Here is a 16,472-nt window from a genome sequence, read left to right as displayed (position 1 = left end):
ATGTATAAGGTACAGTGATTTTGGGCCTGTTTCCTAAGGGCAAGAATTCACTTAGATTAGATTTTGTTTACATTGTAAACAGAAGTAAATTTGGTTGGGATCCTGCCCAAGATTGCAATGTATCTACCCAGAGGATTTGGACAATCTCATCTATCAGCAATGTCCTTCAGAGACTGACCTACAGGGGCTGGTCACGAGGAGATAGAAAAAAACCTTAATCTTAATTTGATAATTGGTCACTAATATAATAGAAAATAATGATTTCTCTCAGCCTATACAGAAGAGTACAGTAAAAAGGCAACCAAATGATCTTAGGGAAAAAAATGTTTCTTTTGAAAACAAACGCTAAAATAGAAAACAAACACCATCTTAGAAAAGTGAGGAATGAGATTTAGCTGCTACAGAAAGAGCAAAGAATGAAGTAAGGAGTACAGAGTATGATTTTTCACACTGATTTAGTTCTTGGCATCAGCAACAACCCACACTTGTCTCCATTGTCTCTGAGTGCTCCCAGATGATTGGTTCTTTTTCTCAGACCCAGTCAAGTACATCAGTATTAGCAACGGCAACAACCAGAGCTGCTGAACACCATCCAGAGCTCTGGTCTTCCAATATTTATCATTCTTTCCCCCATTTTCTCCAGAAGTGTTTTCTGTTTTCTGGAGCTCCCCTTTCTTGCACCTGCTGAAATCTTGTTCCTCTGTCTTTTCAACTGTGATTTCAGTTCTTTCTTTTCCACCTATACTGGGAGGGACCTTCTCATTGATCTTGATTTCATGGTGCTCAGGTGCTCAGGTAGGGGGCAATAGAAACCTTTGTTCCCTTAGTGAGCATTGTCTTGGCACCCTCTATATTTATAAGAATAGAATTTTGGAGCTGGTAAGGATCTTAAAGGATGAGGAAACATACCCAGGGAAGGAGGTCATGTGGAACCCAAGATCACACAGAGGGCTCAAGTAAGTGATATAGCTGGGTTTTATATCTATATTCTATAACTCCAAAGTCCAAATATGGGAATCTGGGAATACACAGTTTTATCTATTACATATCCCTCTATTAATTGATAATTATCAGTTCCATCACATCAAGGAAAATGTTTTATCTAAAATTGTAATGTTTATTTGCATCTAATATTATTTAATGAATGTTGGATGAATTTTTATTGAAAACTAGTGTTTTCATTTTAAATCAATTTTGTTGAGAGTCTTCATTCTTTTAAACTGCCCACCTTATTTAAGAGATTTTGTTCCCAAAAACTTTTGTTTTTTCCTAAAATGTGATGATGATGATGAAAAGATAATGATGATAATGATAACAACACTTAGCATTTATATAGCACATTAAGGTTTCCAAAGCTCTTTACAAATATTGTCCAACTAGACTACTTGCTAATATTGCAAATAAAGTACCATAAATTTAGGAAGTTATTCTAAAAGTGGAGTTCCAAAAATGTATTTGGAGAAAAAAATGTAGCATCATTAGAAGAAATGCATGGTTTCTCTAGATGACTTATTAGAAAGATAAAGTTCATTTTGTTATAAAAGTTTCAATATGTTTGTTTAAAAATATATGCAATTTTATCATCACACTTTATATAGCCAAGGAGTAGTAAAGCGATTTGCTTAAGAAAACAGAGATTTGTGGCTCTTTTCTCTTTTTGGCACCTATAGTAATAATGCCATTGGTAATTTTCATTTTTGCTATTTGATGTAGACATTAAGGAGCTCACTACCATTTTATTTTTAATTAGAAAATTATCAAAAGAACAGTGATTATTAGAAGCATATGATAACAGAGATGGCATCTTACCTGGCACTCCATCCATTCATTTCTTAATATCACATAAGACAATATGTGTTAGATTCTTTGGGGAAGTTAAATAAGGACAAGACATGAACTCATTAGAACTCTATAATATTTAAAAGTGAAGATTCAACCACAGAAGAGAAAATTTTATTTAAACTAACCATTTCCATGGATTGTGCAAACTATCATTTTAGTAGTTTGGATATTTGGGTTATATGAAATGACTAATATAAATTATATCAGAGTTAATTGTATGTATGTAGTTAGATCATCAATTTGTTAAAAAATAAAATGAAGCTCCATTTAAATGAAAAGATAAAGATAAGAAAAAAATGGTGTAAACTATTTCAAAAAGTGTTCAACATGACTTTTTCAAACATGTTGTCAATACTGAGCACTGGGAAATGGAAAAAGCAAAGATATTGATCTTGATTATTACTATTTATTATAAAAAGCTTAACTCATATGAAATGTCCTTAGCCAGCAAATATTTAGTCTCAATGGCAAATAGAGAGTGGCATCCAAGGGCAACATCAGTTTAGAATGTAAACTTATTTTTAAAACACTACAGGTTATAAGCCTTATTGCCATTTAAAATAGTGAAAAGGAGGGGAAGCAAAAACAACTTTGGAAATGACATCACTTCAAGTGCGTTTATGGACAGAACTGGCAAAACAACAAATAAACACAATAACAATAAGATTGCAGCAGCAGCAATATAAAAACCTCCACATTTGGATGGTAAGGTAACTCTTCAGTTCTCAATCTGACATGTAGAGAAATAGAAAAGACACTTAGTAAGAAGACATAGTGAACAGTGGCTGGCCTAAGCATGCTGAGTCAAGCACTGTTAGAGGCAATATGATTTTGATAACATTGAGCATTGAAGTGTAAGATCTTAAAGGAAGGAGAAAATACAAAAGAATGGGGAAAACTCCAGACAAAGTTTATGCCCCTAAAAGGTGAGCAAGAGACCATTAATGACTTTTTAACCTACTCTCTCAACTTTACAAAAATCTTTATGAGAATGAGCTATGTCTGTATTGAGTAAATCTATGATGAAAATATGAGGAGACATCCTGGCTTTGATGACGTACCCTTCAGACCAAATCTTTATAGCCAAAAACTGGTTAAAAGATCCAAAGTCTACACTATCCTACTTGGCTTATTATTATTATTATTATCATTATTATTTTATTACTTAGTCGTTTCAGTCTTGCACAAACCTTTGTGATCCTAGTTAGGTTTTCTTGGCAGAGATACTGGTGTGGTTTGCCATTTCCTTCTCCAGCACATGTTATAGATGAGGAACTAAGGCAAACAAGTTTAGTGTCACACAGTTATTAAGCGTCTAAAGGTGAATTTGAACTCTTGAAGAGGAATCTTCCTGATTCCAGACCTAGCACTCTATCTGCTGAGCCACCTAGCTACCTCCATTATTTTCCCCACCTCTCCCCCCCAAACTGACACAGTAGGGCACATTACAACATTAAAGATCTTGTTTGATCACTCTCTGATTATTAATTTTAAAATAAGGCATAAAACAAGGGGACATATGCTCTATAAAAGTGTTTGTCACTGTCATAAACAGGGTCCAAATGGAAGAAGGATTCTCTACAGATAGCAAAACCCATCAGATGCTTTTATTAGCATATGATATTTTATGAATTGTATTAAACAATGGGAAATTACATGACTTCCTCAATGAAATCTAAAATTATTCAAAAGAGATTGACCTATCCGTAAGCTGCAATCCCCACACATAAAATACTAAACAGATGACAAATACTTGTCAAGAGTATGGTATGGTATGGTATGGTATATGACCAATTCATTGACTTAATACATACACACAGACATATATATACACACACACACACACATATATATATATATGTATGTATATATGTATATATATATATGAGATTGACATTGTAAATGTACAATTAATTAATCATATAGGTAAATATGGTAAAGTGAACAGACAGATTGAATTGCACTTCGGAAATTTACTCTACTTTTGAATAATCTCAAACTGCTACCCTCTTCTCAAAACAAATGTTCTCTTGGCAATGCATGAAAATATTTCAAAATCTTGGAAGTCCTTGATTTCTTACAAATGGAATTTATAAATGTCTCAGATAGCAAAGGAGAGACACATAGTTGGTACAATGTGGTTGCAGCAAATTTTCAATAATGACCCTCACTCAAGAAGAAATGGTAAGGAAATCATTGAGGAAATGATGATAAGAAAAGGAAATCAACTAGCCTTGCTGGGAGATTGAAAGATAATGGACAGAGCTTCAAGTACTTCATTGGTTTCTATTGAGTCATCTCAAGTACATAAGGCCTTTCATGGTCCCTCAATAACACACACACACACACACAACACACTCACACACCCATCTCTACCAAAGTAATCTTGTAACTGTTTTGTATGTGCATCAATGTATGTATGTATTGTCTCCCCCATTTGTAAGCTCCTTATGGCTGGGAACAAGAACAAAAGACAATTTTTAGGAGGGAGTACATTCCAAGGATGGAAAATGTCAGTGAAAAGACTTGGTAATGGGAGATAAATAAGACCAATTTGGATAGACCATAGCATTTGGTGGGTGAAAATCTAGATTTAGGCCAGATTATGAAGAGCTTTAAATGCCAAAGGAGTCTCTTATTGATTTCAGAAGTTAGAATAAATCCACACAGTTTATTGAGGAAACCATTGATATGGTCAGAAAAATCAATCTCTAAATACTTGAGGCAGGGAGAAAATTAGGAGGATTTTTCAATAGTCTATGTGAGAGGTGTCAAAGGCCTGAACTAGGGTGGCAGCTGTATAAGTGGTGAGAAGGTAAATATTAATGATCTTACGTAGGTAGTAAAGTTTGACATAGTAGTCATTCAAAGTAAATGAAAATGAGGCAGTGAGCATGGAAAAGTGGTAGCAAACCTGGGTGACAGTAAATGTTGATGCCTTTGATAACTTTAGGGAAGTTTGAAGAAGGGTGGGGAAAGATAATGGATATATTGGATTTTATATACCTGAGGGACATGTGAAATATTCAATAGGCAATTTGGTAATGAGAAACTAGAACTCAGAAATGAGACTAAGACTGAATATATATAGATCTAGAAGTCATCTGACCAGAGATGATAAGGCTTTAAGAACTAATGAGGTTACTATATGGCACAGTAGAGTGAGAAAAGATTAGATGGCCTTCAACAGAATATGCTCACAGTGAAGGGGTTGGAAATGAAAGATTACCATGCAAAGGAAACTGGCAAATTGTGATCAGATGGTTTATAGAAGTACCAAGGCAGATCAGTAGCACAACAAACCACAAAAGAAAGAGTATCCCAGAGGAGAAGATGGTCAACTGTGTCAGATGTTATAGAGAAGTCAATTGCTCTTAGTATAGTGCCTGGCACATAGTAGGAACTTAATAAATCTTTGTTGATTATTTGAAATTGAAATATGGATTAAGAAAAGGTAATCATTTTGGCAATTAACACATCACTGGTAACTTTGTTGGGTTCCAGTTCAGTTGAGTGATGTACTTGGAAGCCAGATTACAAAAGGTTAAGAATGAAGTGGAAGAAAAGGAAATAAAGACAGTAGTGAAAGCCACTGTTTTAAAACTCAAATAGAAACTGTGGCCACTAAACTCTACATAAGGATCTCTGTGAGCCACATATTGATTTAGTAAATCACATATTATTATTGATATTTTATTGTACTTTATTTATTTTGTTAAATATTTCCCAATTACATTTTAATCTGTTTTGGGGTGCACTCATTAGTAGTAGTAGTAGTAGTAGTAGTAGTAGTAGTAGTAGTAATATGTGTATGTGTGTGTGTTTGAGACCTCTGATTTAGACAACATTTTCAAGGCCTTTAGCTAAGATATCACCCCTGTTTTGTCATTTATTCTCTTCAAGAATGAAGGACAAACAACAACAATAGCTAAGAAATTGAGGAGAAATATGGTATAGTAGTTTGAGGGGAGGGTAGGGCCAGTTGAGGGCTTTCAAGGCTGGAAGAGATTTGATATTCTGGCATGTAAATTCCTTCACAACTTCATTCTAACCTACTTTCCCAGATTTATTATGTGTTGCTTACCTTTATGCAATCTATGGTCTAGCTCAGAAATTCCCAAAATTATTTGGCCTACCACTTCCTTTAAAAAAAATACTCAGTGCCCTCCTGAAATCTACTTTCTTGAACCCTTTAACAGTTTTTTAAAAATTTGCATTATTTCAAAAATATATATTTTTATAATGATGCATCTTAAATTTAATAATTTATTGTATATTTGTGGGGTTTTCTCAGCACTGAAATTTTGATGACACAATATTGCATCATGTAACCATATAGTATCACATTGTAAGCAAGTTATTGTACACACTTATTTCTACTGATGCTTGCTGGACTTCCCAAGACATGCTCATCTGCCAGTACTTGCTTGTCAAGACCTGTCATCAGACTTGACTACTGATCAGTCATAACTTGTATTTTGTGTGTTTATTTGGAAAATAATGTAATTACTAGTTACACAACAGATGAAACATGTATGAATGGTTTTTCAAATTTTTTCTTATCCTCTCTTCTTTTCTTGTGCTTCCACTGCCCCCTTGTTTTCATTCAATACCCCCCAGTTGAACCTGAGACTACTTTTGCCCCCCTGGATTGTTCCAGCACCCACCAGGTGGTGGTATCACCCACTTTGGAAACATATAGCTCTAAATAAACTGGTCTTCTTGCTAGTCTTCCTATGTGTTAGCTATCTCTCATCTCCATGTTTTTGTGTTAGCTGTTCCACATTCCTAGAATATACTTCCCTCCTTAATTCCATCTCAGAATCCCTAGTTTTCTTCTAAACTGAACTTAAGTACTGCTTTTTGTGTGAATATATGCATATTTTCTACATATATGTATATATGTATCTGTATATGTGTGCATTGCATATAAAAAGAACCACCCTCTATCAGCTCTTCTTATACGGTCTCTCCATACTTGTGTATAGTTATTACATAACCATGCACATATTTATTTAGTACTTTTGCAATTGTTCCACAATATTTTCATGATTGTACACAAATGTGTCATATATACATGTGCATGTATACATATATACACATACACGACGACATTAAGGAATAGTTGCAAAGATATCATGTAAACAAGTGCATGTTCAGTATTAAACAGAAGTGGAGAGATAACACTGAAAGGACATTATAGGGAATGGATTGATATTGTTTTTAGATCAGGGTCTTGAAACAATGTGCATGTATCAATGTAGTGGAGGTAAATAAATTCAGTAGTAGCAAATATCAAGAACATTTAAGTATTTATCATTATGTAAGAAGATGAAAAGGAGGGACTCCATATGGAGAAATAAATGAGTGAAGAGATTGGATAATCATATGAACTGTTAATTAAAATCTATTTGGCATAGAAAGCCACTGTAGGTTTTTTAACCAAAGAGTAAAATGAGAAACAGTGGTATAGAGAAAACAAAACAAAACAAAACAAAACAAAAACACTGCATTTAGTATCTGAGGACCTGGATTTAGATGTGATTCAGTTATTTATGACTTATATGACCCTGGGCAATTTAACTTCTTTGGACCTTGGTTTACACATTTGTAAAATAAGGAGAATGGGTTAGATGGTTGCTAAGGTCCTTTCCAGCTCCAAACCTTTGGCTAAATAGAATTAAAATCTTTTCTTTTCTTTTCTTTTTTCTTTTCTTATCTTTTCTTTTTCTCTTCTTCTTCTTCTTCCTCCTCCTCCTCCTCCTCCTCTTCTTCTTCTTCTTCTTCTTCTTCTTCTGCTTCTGCTTCTGCTTCTGCTTCTGCCTCTTTTGGCAGCAGATAGTAGATACAAATTGCACTTGTAATTTGGAAGATCTGAGTTTGTATCCTGTCTCAGACACTTACTATCTGTGTGACAAGTTGGTTAACTTCTCTGGAACTCAGTTTTCTCATTTGAAAAATGAGAGAGGTGGACTCATTGATATCTAAGCTCTACACACATGATACTATCATCTTATGATCTTATGTTTGAAAATGATTCATCTCATAGCTATATATGAAATGGAGTAGAGAAGCGATACCATATCTGAAGCTATTACAATAATTTAGACGTCCAGTTAGGATGGAGGCCATGCATATAAAAGGAGTAAATGAAATAGATGTTATGGAGGAAGAATTGACACTTTGTAAGACTGAATAGTTACGTAGAGGTAAGGAAAGAGACGAATTTAAAAAATAATGCTTTTTTCATATTTTACCATGCTTATAATATCATGGTATATAACCACATTTGTAGCATTATAGAAGATGTTCTCTAAGGCCATGGTTTGAAATGAAATGATTTAATCAAACTATTGAACCATTACCACAGTCTTTACTGCTCAGCACAGTGAGGAAGGTGATTCTTTTTACAACAAATATATATATTAGTGGAGCTAAATATTAGAATTTTAAAGATGCTATAAGTTCGTAAAAATCTTCTAAAAATATCTGCTTTATTTCCTTCTTGAGATTTTTAAGTACACAATTTCAGAATATTTTCCTTCATGTAGCATGAAAATTACATTCATTCAGGCATATATGCTCAAGCAAAGAGATTCAGCAGTTACGTGCCACTGCAACCATCTTGTACAACATACTAGTGTTCCCAACATAAGCATCACTATCTTCATGTTAATTCCTGCCAGAGAAAGCCATACTCTCCTGTAAAACTGTTCTGAACATGATGTGATTAACCTTTGAGGTCTCCCATCCCCTTGTCTCAAAGCCTACCTTGTTTTTGGCCTATGCTTTCACTTCATGTTCAACTCTCTGATTTCCATATTGTCCTACTCACCCTCACAAGCTATTATTAGCATAACAGAGCTTTAGCATGACATTGATTGAAGCCAGTGCTGGCTGAATGCAGTATCAAAGCATAATTTAGCAGATATCAAACCTAATTTACTGTGTATTGTATTAAAATTCTCATAACAATGTTTCAAGAGAAGTGTTCCAGACTTCTGATCTTAATTGTCCTTTTTTAATATTCTCCTCCAGTTCTCCAGAATTCATACTACATAGGATCATATTTTTCTTCTAGCCCTGTTGTCTTTCACTTGCAAACACCTATTAAACATAGAGATTTTCCAGGCACTGTTTACTCCAGCTCATTTCATGGCTGTCATTTATAGAGCACACTTCAAATTTCACAAAACTCATTATATACATTATCACATTCAATTCTCACAACAATCCTGTGAGGTGGGTACTATAGGTATTATTATCTCCATTTTACAAATGAGGAAACTGAGGAAGAGAATGGTTAAGTCACTTGACCATGATCACAGAGTAAGTGTCAGAGTTGGGAATTGAACCCAGTCCTCTATTCCTTATGCTACATTGCCTTTCATACCTTTCCAGTTCTAAATTAGTGATTCTATGATCATATATAATAGACTAATTCATGAACTATAATCACCTTAAAATACAAAACAAACAGGATCAGTTCTATGTCTATCACCGGTCTGCCTAATGTTCTCATTTTAGTTGATATTTAAATTCATATTTATATAGGTTTATTTCTTCAAATTTTTAAGGGATTATTTTCATTTTCTCAACTACCATAAAAGGCAGTCTGGAACAGTGTATAGAGTAAAGTCACAAGGACTTAGGTTTGAATATTTTTTGACACATTATTTGTTATATGACTTTTGCTATGTCATTTAATCCTTTAATGCTTTAATTCAATGGTATCAAACTCAAAAAGAAATGGGAACCATTAAACCGCAAATAAGGATTCCTGAGGACCGCATATTGACTTTGAAACCCATATATTATCATTATCTATATTTTATAATATTTCTTTTTATTTTCCTAAATATTTTTCAATTGCATTTTAATCTGGTTGGATTGAACTCAGAGATTTTGTGGACAGCGATGCATCTATCCCAGTGCTTGATACCTCTGCTTTAGGCAACTCTAAAGTATAAATTGCAGAGAAGGTGATGTTCTGCATTGATGGAGGAAGATTTGTCACAGGGTACATCCCTATACTGATGAAATCACAAGCACAATCCCTATTCATATTCCCAAATTTATACCTCACCCATTATAATTCCTATTAAATTTTTTTAAAAAAGTATTTTGAATTGTCATCCACTGGCACAAGCGTTTTTCTTATGTTAATGAAATTTGTTATAGAAAATTAATTCTATATGCTTAATTTCTTCCATGTTTTTGTGCTGTAAGTGCTACTGACGAACTGCTGCTTTGCTGCTTTCTTCCTCCCATTGGTGCTATCAAGAAAGTCATTTCTTCATAAACCATTTCACTCCTGCCTGGCAGCTTGAAGTACTCATATAGTACAGAGGCAAGAGGGGAGTGGTTATTGATGTATTTTTTTTCATCTTCTAGCCTTCAGAAATGAATTCCTTTGTCTGATACCTTTCCAAAGGTGATTCCCATACAGGTGGCCAGGGAGATAAACAGGGCTTGTGGAATTGGAGGTAATGCATGCAATTTGTTTCAGAGTCCCAAATCTGGGTAATAATGGAAAAAGAGATACTGGTCTCTTACTCAGCTCTCTTTCTGTCCTTTGATCTGTGCATCAGTCCGTAACATTTTTAATTTAAATTTTTAATTTATTGAGACTCTAGGACCAGGGCCTACTGAGAACAGTCTGCTGGCAATAAACTTCTCAATAAATTAATAAAAAAATGTGACTCTTGCCCTCTGACCTTGAGTATACATAACTATTGAATCAACCATTTTTAGCAAATTGAATTTTTAGACATTATCTAACTACAATGTAAATCACATGACACTTAACTCTCATATTGTCTAAAATAGTGCCGTAATGACAAGTTCACAATAGTACTAAGAGGAATAAATCATCTCCCTAACTACATTTGAACTTTAAATTTAAATAATGGATACTAAATAAAGAAGAAAAGGTAAAATCTCTCTTTCTCCCCCTTTGAATTAACATGCCCAGTACAATCTTTAAAAAAAAAAAAGTTGTCAACTCATCTCACTTAAAAACAAAAATTTGCAATATTCTATGGGGGTTCTTTTCATTGAAATAATTGTGTGACATTGATTTAAACTATCTTTCCTATTTAAAAAAAAGCATGAAAAATCAATGTATCTGCTGATTTAGAACTGTGTAGGGGTAACACAAAGACTGTGAAAAAGCAAGTAATCTCCTGAAGATACAAGGCAACATACACTAGACTCTGTACAAATAGATCCATAAATCCAGTTCCTTCATACTGTAAGAACAAGTCTTTTGTTAACAGTGGCTGTAAAGGAAAATATTGCAAAGTGGATTTATCCTTTCTGGATAGATTTATGCCTTGATTTAAGAGACACTCTAATAGTACACAATATAATGCCACTAGAAATCTCATCAGGCTGTTCTAAATATATCCTGCTTCTCTTTCTATATTAATACTGAGTTAGACAATAGCTACTAAGTATATTTTTGCATCTGCACGACATTTATGCTGTATCTGGACCTATACAAATCAATGACTAAATGACTCAGAGATTTGTGTCACAAACCATTAGGTGAATTTGAAGCTTTAGTTACTCCAGAATATATATCACATACTTTAAGAGTCATTGCTTTTTCTATCCAATTCCATTTTTTCCCCTAAGAGTTTAGGTTCTTCTATACCTCATGAATTATGTTAATGGAAAAAAAATATAAGAATAACAAATTTGTCATCAGTTTTGGAAGGGAGTCTTTTGCTCCAACCCTCTTATTTTCTGTATACAGCCCAGAAATTTTTAATGACTCACCCAAAGTTACATAGGTAGCAAGGAACAGTTTCACCAAGATTTGAATTTGGGTCCTTTATTCATGGTACAGTTAAAAGGACACTAGATTTGGAGTGACTGGCTTTGGGTTTGGATCCCAACTATGTTATTTACTAACTGTCTTATGATAAGATTAACATTTCTGAGCCTTAGATCTTTATCTGGACTAATAAAAATAAGAAGTAGCATTTATATAGATCTTTAAGATTTGTAAAGCACTTAGCATGTTTTATCTTATTTTATCCCCACAATAACCGTGGAAGGTGGGTACTATTATTAACCCTGATTTATTGATGAAGAAACTGAGGCACAAAGAGGTTAAGTGACTTGCCCAGGGTCATACAGATAGTGAGTGTCTGAAGCAGGATTTTAACTCAAGTCCTCTTGACTCCAAGTCCAGTATTCACTTCACTTCACCATCTAGCTAAGGGGATTGGATTAGGCAACCTTTACATCTCTTCCAGCTCTAAATCTATGATTCTCTGAGCTCCAAATTCAGTTCCCTTTCCATTTTTTTAGTCTTTGCTCCTTCAAAGAAGGTTTGGTATTGTTCTTATCAAGGAATTGAAACTTTCTTCCAGTGTGACAGATTCAGATACTAAATACTTTTCTAAAGAAGGCATTTCAATATTCGTTCCCTTTATTAACACTTGTATTAAATACTTACTTTGTACCAGCTATATATCAGGGTACTGAAAGAACTGGTAGAGGTAATTATTGACTCTGTCATCTTGGAGAATGGGAAAGGTGCTGCAGGAATGTAAAAGAACATATGTATTGATTTTACAAAGGTGAGTGGAGATATTCCTTTAGCAGATTATGGAATAGTGACCTTGATTTCTCTTCCTGACAAAATTCTAGAATATGTTTTTAGAAGAATGGTTTGGGATCACTTAGAAAGGAGAGTAGTGATCATTTAAAACCATCCTAGATTCATTAGAAACAGGTTATTCCAGACTAAACTCCCTCCTTTTTTTGACAGGATAACAAGACTGGTAGACACCCTTAATTCTTTCCACATATGGGACTATATAGCTGTGCAATATTGTATATGCTGCCAAACATGATTAATGGGTTTTGCTGAATATTTTTTCTTTTTTCATATTTATTACAGGGAATGATTCACTGCATAGAGGATAGAGCTAGAATATATGTGAAAATGAAAGTGATATAAAGCAAACAATATCAATAAAATTATTAAAAATAAGAATTATAGATTATGTAAATGCTGTGAAATATACTTAGAAGGCAGCAAAACATCTAATAAATTATTTTGTGCTATCAATCCATTTCAATTCAATAAGCATTGGTTATATACCTACTATTACCCAAGCACTGTGCTACATTTTGCACGCAATAGATGCTTAATAAATGTTTATTGATTGATTGAATTGAAGTAGAAAAATGACAAAAATGAAATAATTTGTCCTCATTCTACTATGCTGATGAAATAGAAAAGTATATGCTGGGTGACAATACATGAGTGCATATGAAACAAGGTGAATGATCAGTAGTCAGTGTCAGTTTTGTGTGAGATCTTTACTGAGGGATTTCAGAAATCTATCTTAAAGCTATGTTATTCACTGCTTTTATCAGAGACTTAGTTGGAGACGTAGGCAACATAAACTGGAAGGAGTAGTTCCTACTTTGAATTACAGATCAGAATCCCAGGAGACCTGATCACAAAGAATGCTGAGCTGGTTAATAAGATGAAATTTAGTAAGGGTAACTGTATTGGCCTACTCTTCAGTTCCAAAAGATCAACTTCATAGGATTGGAAAGTTGCTGGGGGGAGCTCTAAGATTTTAACTTACTATAAAGTCAATAAGAGTGACCAGTGTGACACAGCAACTTAAAAAAAAAAAAAAGCTATCTTTGATTTCATTTAAAAAGGCAGACTGTCCAGAACAAGTTATAACAGGACAGCTATTATATTCCTTGATAAGAAAGAATCTGAAGTACTATGTCAAACTCAGGCATCTTATTTTAGGAAAATCATACAAGCTAGAGGACATCCAGAAGGGAGCGTCCATGATGATAATATGACTGGAGAATATGCTAGAGACAATATGATACAAATGAAGAATGGATAGATTTGGAGGCAATAGAGTTGATTCATATACTGGCTCTTAAACTTACTATTTGAGTGTCCTTAAGCAAACTACTTTAACTCTGTGGGCCATAGTTCATCGTATGTTGAATGAGGGCATTGGATTAGAAGGCTTCTAGAGTTATAAATGTGGGGTCTTCTGAGTCTGTGATATATTCTGTGATTTAGTTAAAGGAAACAAAAACCTTTAGCCTAAAGGAGAGGAGATATGAGAAACGATAACAATTTTCAAATTGTTATGAAATATTGTCATATGGAAAAAGGATTAGGCTAGTTCTTGTTCCCAAAAGCCATTGCAGAGCAGTAGGTTTATGCTTGATGTTAGGTCAAGCCTCATCATGATTAGAGCTATCCAAAAATACAGAAGGCTGTCATAGGCCTCCCCAACTAAAGGTCCTCAAGAATAAGTTGGATGACCACTTGTTGAGGCTGTTGTTGAAGGGATCAGGTATAGCTTTAATTAGATAGCCTCTGATATCACTTCCAACTCAGATTCTGTGGGTCTTTAGGTAATGCATTATGCTGGATGACTGAGGAAATACAAACATATATAACATTATTAGATAGTGTTATACAGTGCTTAGGACAAAAGCGGTGGTGTTTTTTTTTTTTTTTTCCCACAAGAGTGGTTCTTGGTAAGAGAGGTAAGTCATGTAAACCTCCGTTTATATCAATTATTGAATACATCTCTGTTTGTCATTCCTCTCCCAGCACCACCACAACCCAGTCATTCACCAAGTCATATACATTCTTCCTTTATTTGCTACTTTCTTACTTCCTTTATACAGCAGCTGCCCCAGGCCAGGGCCTGACTACCTCATGTCTGAATCTCATGTAGTAATTGACTTTTTGTTGGTTTCCTTATCTTGAGCCTACCTCAATCTCTCTCACTTCCCATCCTCCTCAAAATCATGCACCTCCATCAACTGAATCTTCATAAATTAGACCTTTGGATATGTCACTACTCAAAAACCTTTATACCTTAGTTTGTCTGTTGACTGTCGGATAAAGTCCAAACATCACATCATTTAACATCTAGCACAATGTCATTTCAACCTACCTTTCTAACCTTATCTTCGACTGTTCCTTCACATGAAGTATCTCTTCCAGTCATATTGGTCTATTCACTTTATATTGAGTGTATTGTGCGAATTCTGACCTCCGTGTCTTCTGTTTAAACATTTTGCATGCCTAGAATTCCCTTTCTCCTTTTCTCAGTTTAAATCATGTACTACCCATCTTTCATAGCCCTTTTGAGGCTTGCCCCCTCCCTCTAGCTTTCTGTAAAAGTCCCATTCTGCAGTGACTTCTCCTTTTTATGAACTCCTATAACATCTAAAGTCTGTACCACTGTGTTGATATTTACCAGATGCTGTTTTACACTTTTAATTGTTCTGGAAGGCAAGAACTATACCTTATACCTCTTTGTTTACCTAGTGTGGTTCCTTATGTACACAGAGCAAACAATTAAGAAATTTTTTTTTTCTATTTCATTAAATGATTATCAGTGGAAGGTTCTTAGGGGAAAGAACTTGAAGAAAACTTAAAGATTTCATGATTTCTGACCCCCTGTGATACATATGAGTAAACTGAGATTTGTAGTTATTGAGTAAGTTGTGCTAATTCCCACAGCTTGATCAAATAGCAGAGTTGGAACCCAAATCCAAAGCTTTTTGCTCTTAGGCCTGCCTTTTTCCGCTACACCTTGCTATTTGTCTCCTGAATAAAAGATGTATTTTTATTGTCAAAAAATGTTAATAAGTCAAGTCTTGCAGTTTCTCTACAGTCAGGAACTTGGGCTGAGCTAGGATTTACACAAGAAAAATCCTGGAGCTACCATGGCTTCAGAAAGTATTTGAGCTTCTGTTATAGGGAGGGTTCTATTTCTGCATTTCCTCTAAAAGGTGGGCCAAGGAGTATGGCTGTGGCCTTACCTCCCAGGAGGATCTTGAAGTGAGTATGAAAATGGGTTGTATCCCCCCCCCAGCCCATCTCCCAGTGATAGCCAGCCCTAGGGTTGTCTCCAACACAACCCAAATGTACCTACCCCATCTCCAAAGACTACCTCACTCCCAGTTGTCTCTCTTTCTTACAAACTCCCAACCTTCCCCATGTTGAATCTGGAGATGTTTGGCCCTTCAGAGTATCCAGGTATCCTTCGTAGGAGTTGTTCAGGTGTCATTGGAAAAATTCTATCACCAGCCCTCCCTCTAGATCACCTGTCTGTGGCAGGCTCCCTGGAAGGGTGGACTTTATGCTTCTGGGCAGTGACCAGTAAGATTGTTGTCACCTCCTTTTTTAATTTTGGGCAGAATAGAATAAGCCACATCGAAAGATCAGAAATGGATAAATTGTGATCTGTATCACATATTCTCTTTGGCACATCACATATTATCTTTTCCCCAAACCCACACCTCTTTGAAACTTTCCTGTTACTACCAAGGGTACCACTGTTCTTCCAGTCACCTATATTCCCACAATCTCAGTTTTGGCTTTGATTCTTCAATTTCCCTCACTCCACATATGAATTCAGATACCAAATCTTATCTTTTCCACCTTCATGTCTCTCACATCTATTTCCTTCTCTCAATCTACATAGTCACCAAGTTCAGATCCTCCTTACTTCTCAACTCAACTGCAGCCTAATAATTGGTCTCCCCAACTCAAATGTCTCTTTTCTCCAATCCATTGTCCATATAGCTGCCAAAGTGATTTTCCT

The 16,472-nt window shown here is 34.9% G+C and overlaps 1 protein-coding gene across 2 annotated transcripts in view; it reads left to right on the top strand.

Annotated features, from left to right (window-relative positions):
* ROBO2 (roundabout guidance receptor 2) overlaps positions 1-16,472 on the top strand; it is a 633,674-nt gene that overhangs the window by 488,897 nt on the left and 128,305 nt on the right. The window lies entirely within an intron of this gene.

Source organism: Vombatus ursinus, unplaced genomic scaffold, assembly GCF_900497805.2.
Source record: "Vombatus ursinus unplaced genomic scaffold, bare-nosed wombat genome assembly UNPS02014805.1, whole genome shotgun sequence".
NCBI lineage: Eukaryota > Metazoa > Chordata > Mammalia > Diprotodontia > Vombatidae > Vombatus > Vombatus ursinus.
This window is presented reverse-complemented; position numbering and strand designations above follow the sequence as displayed.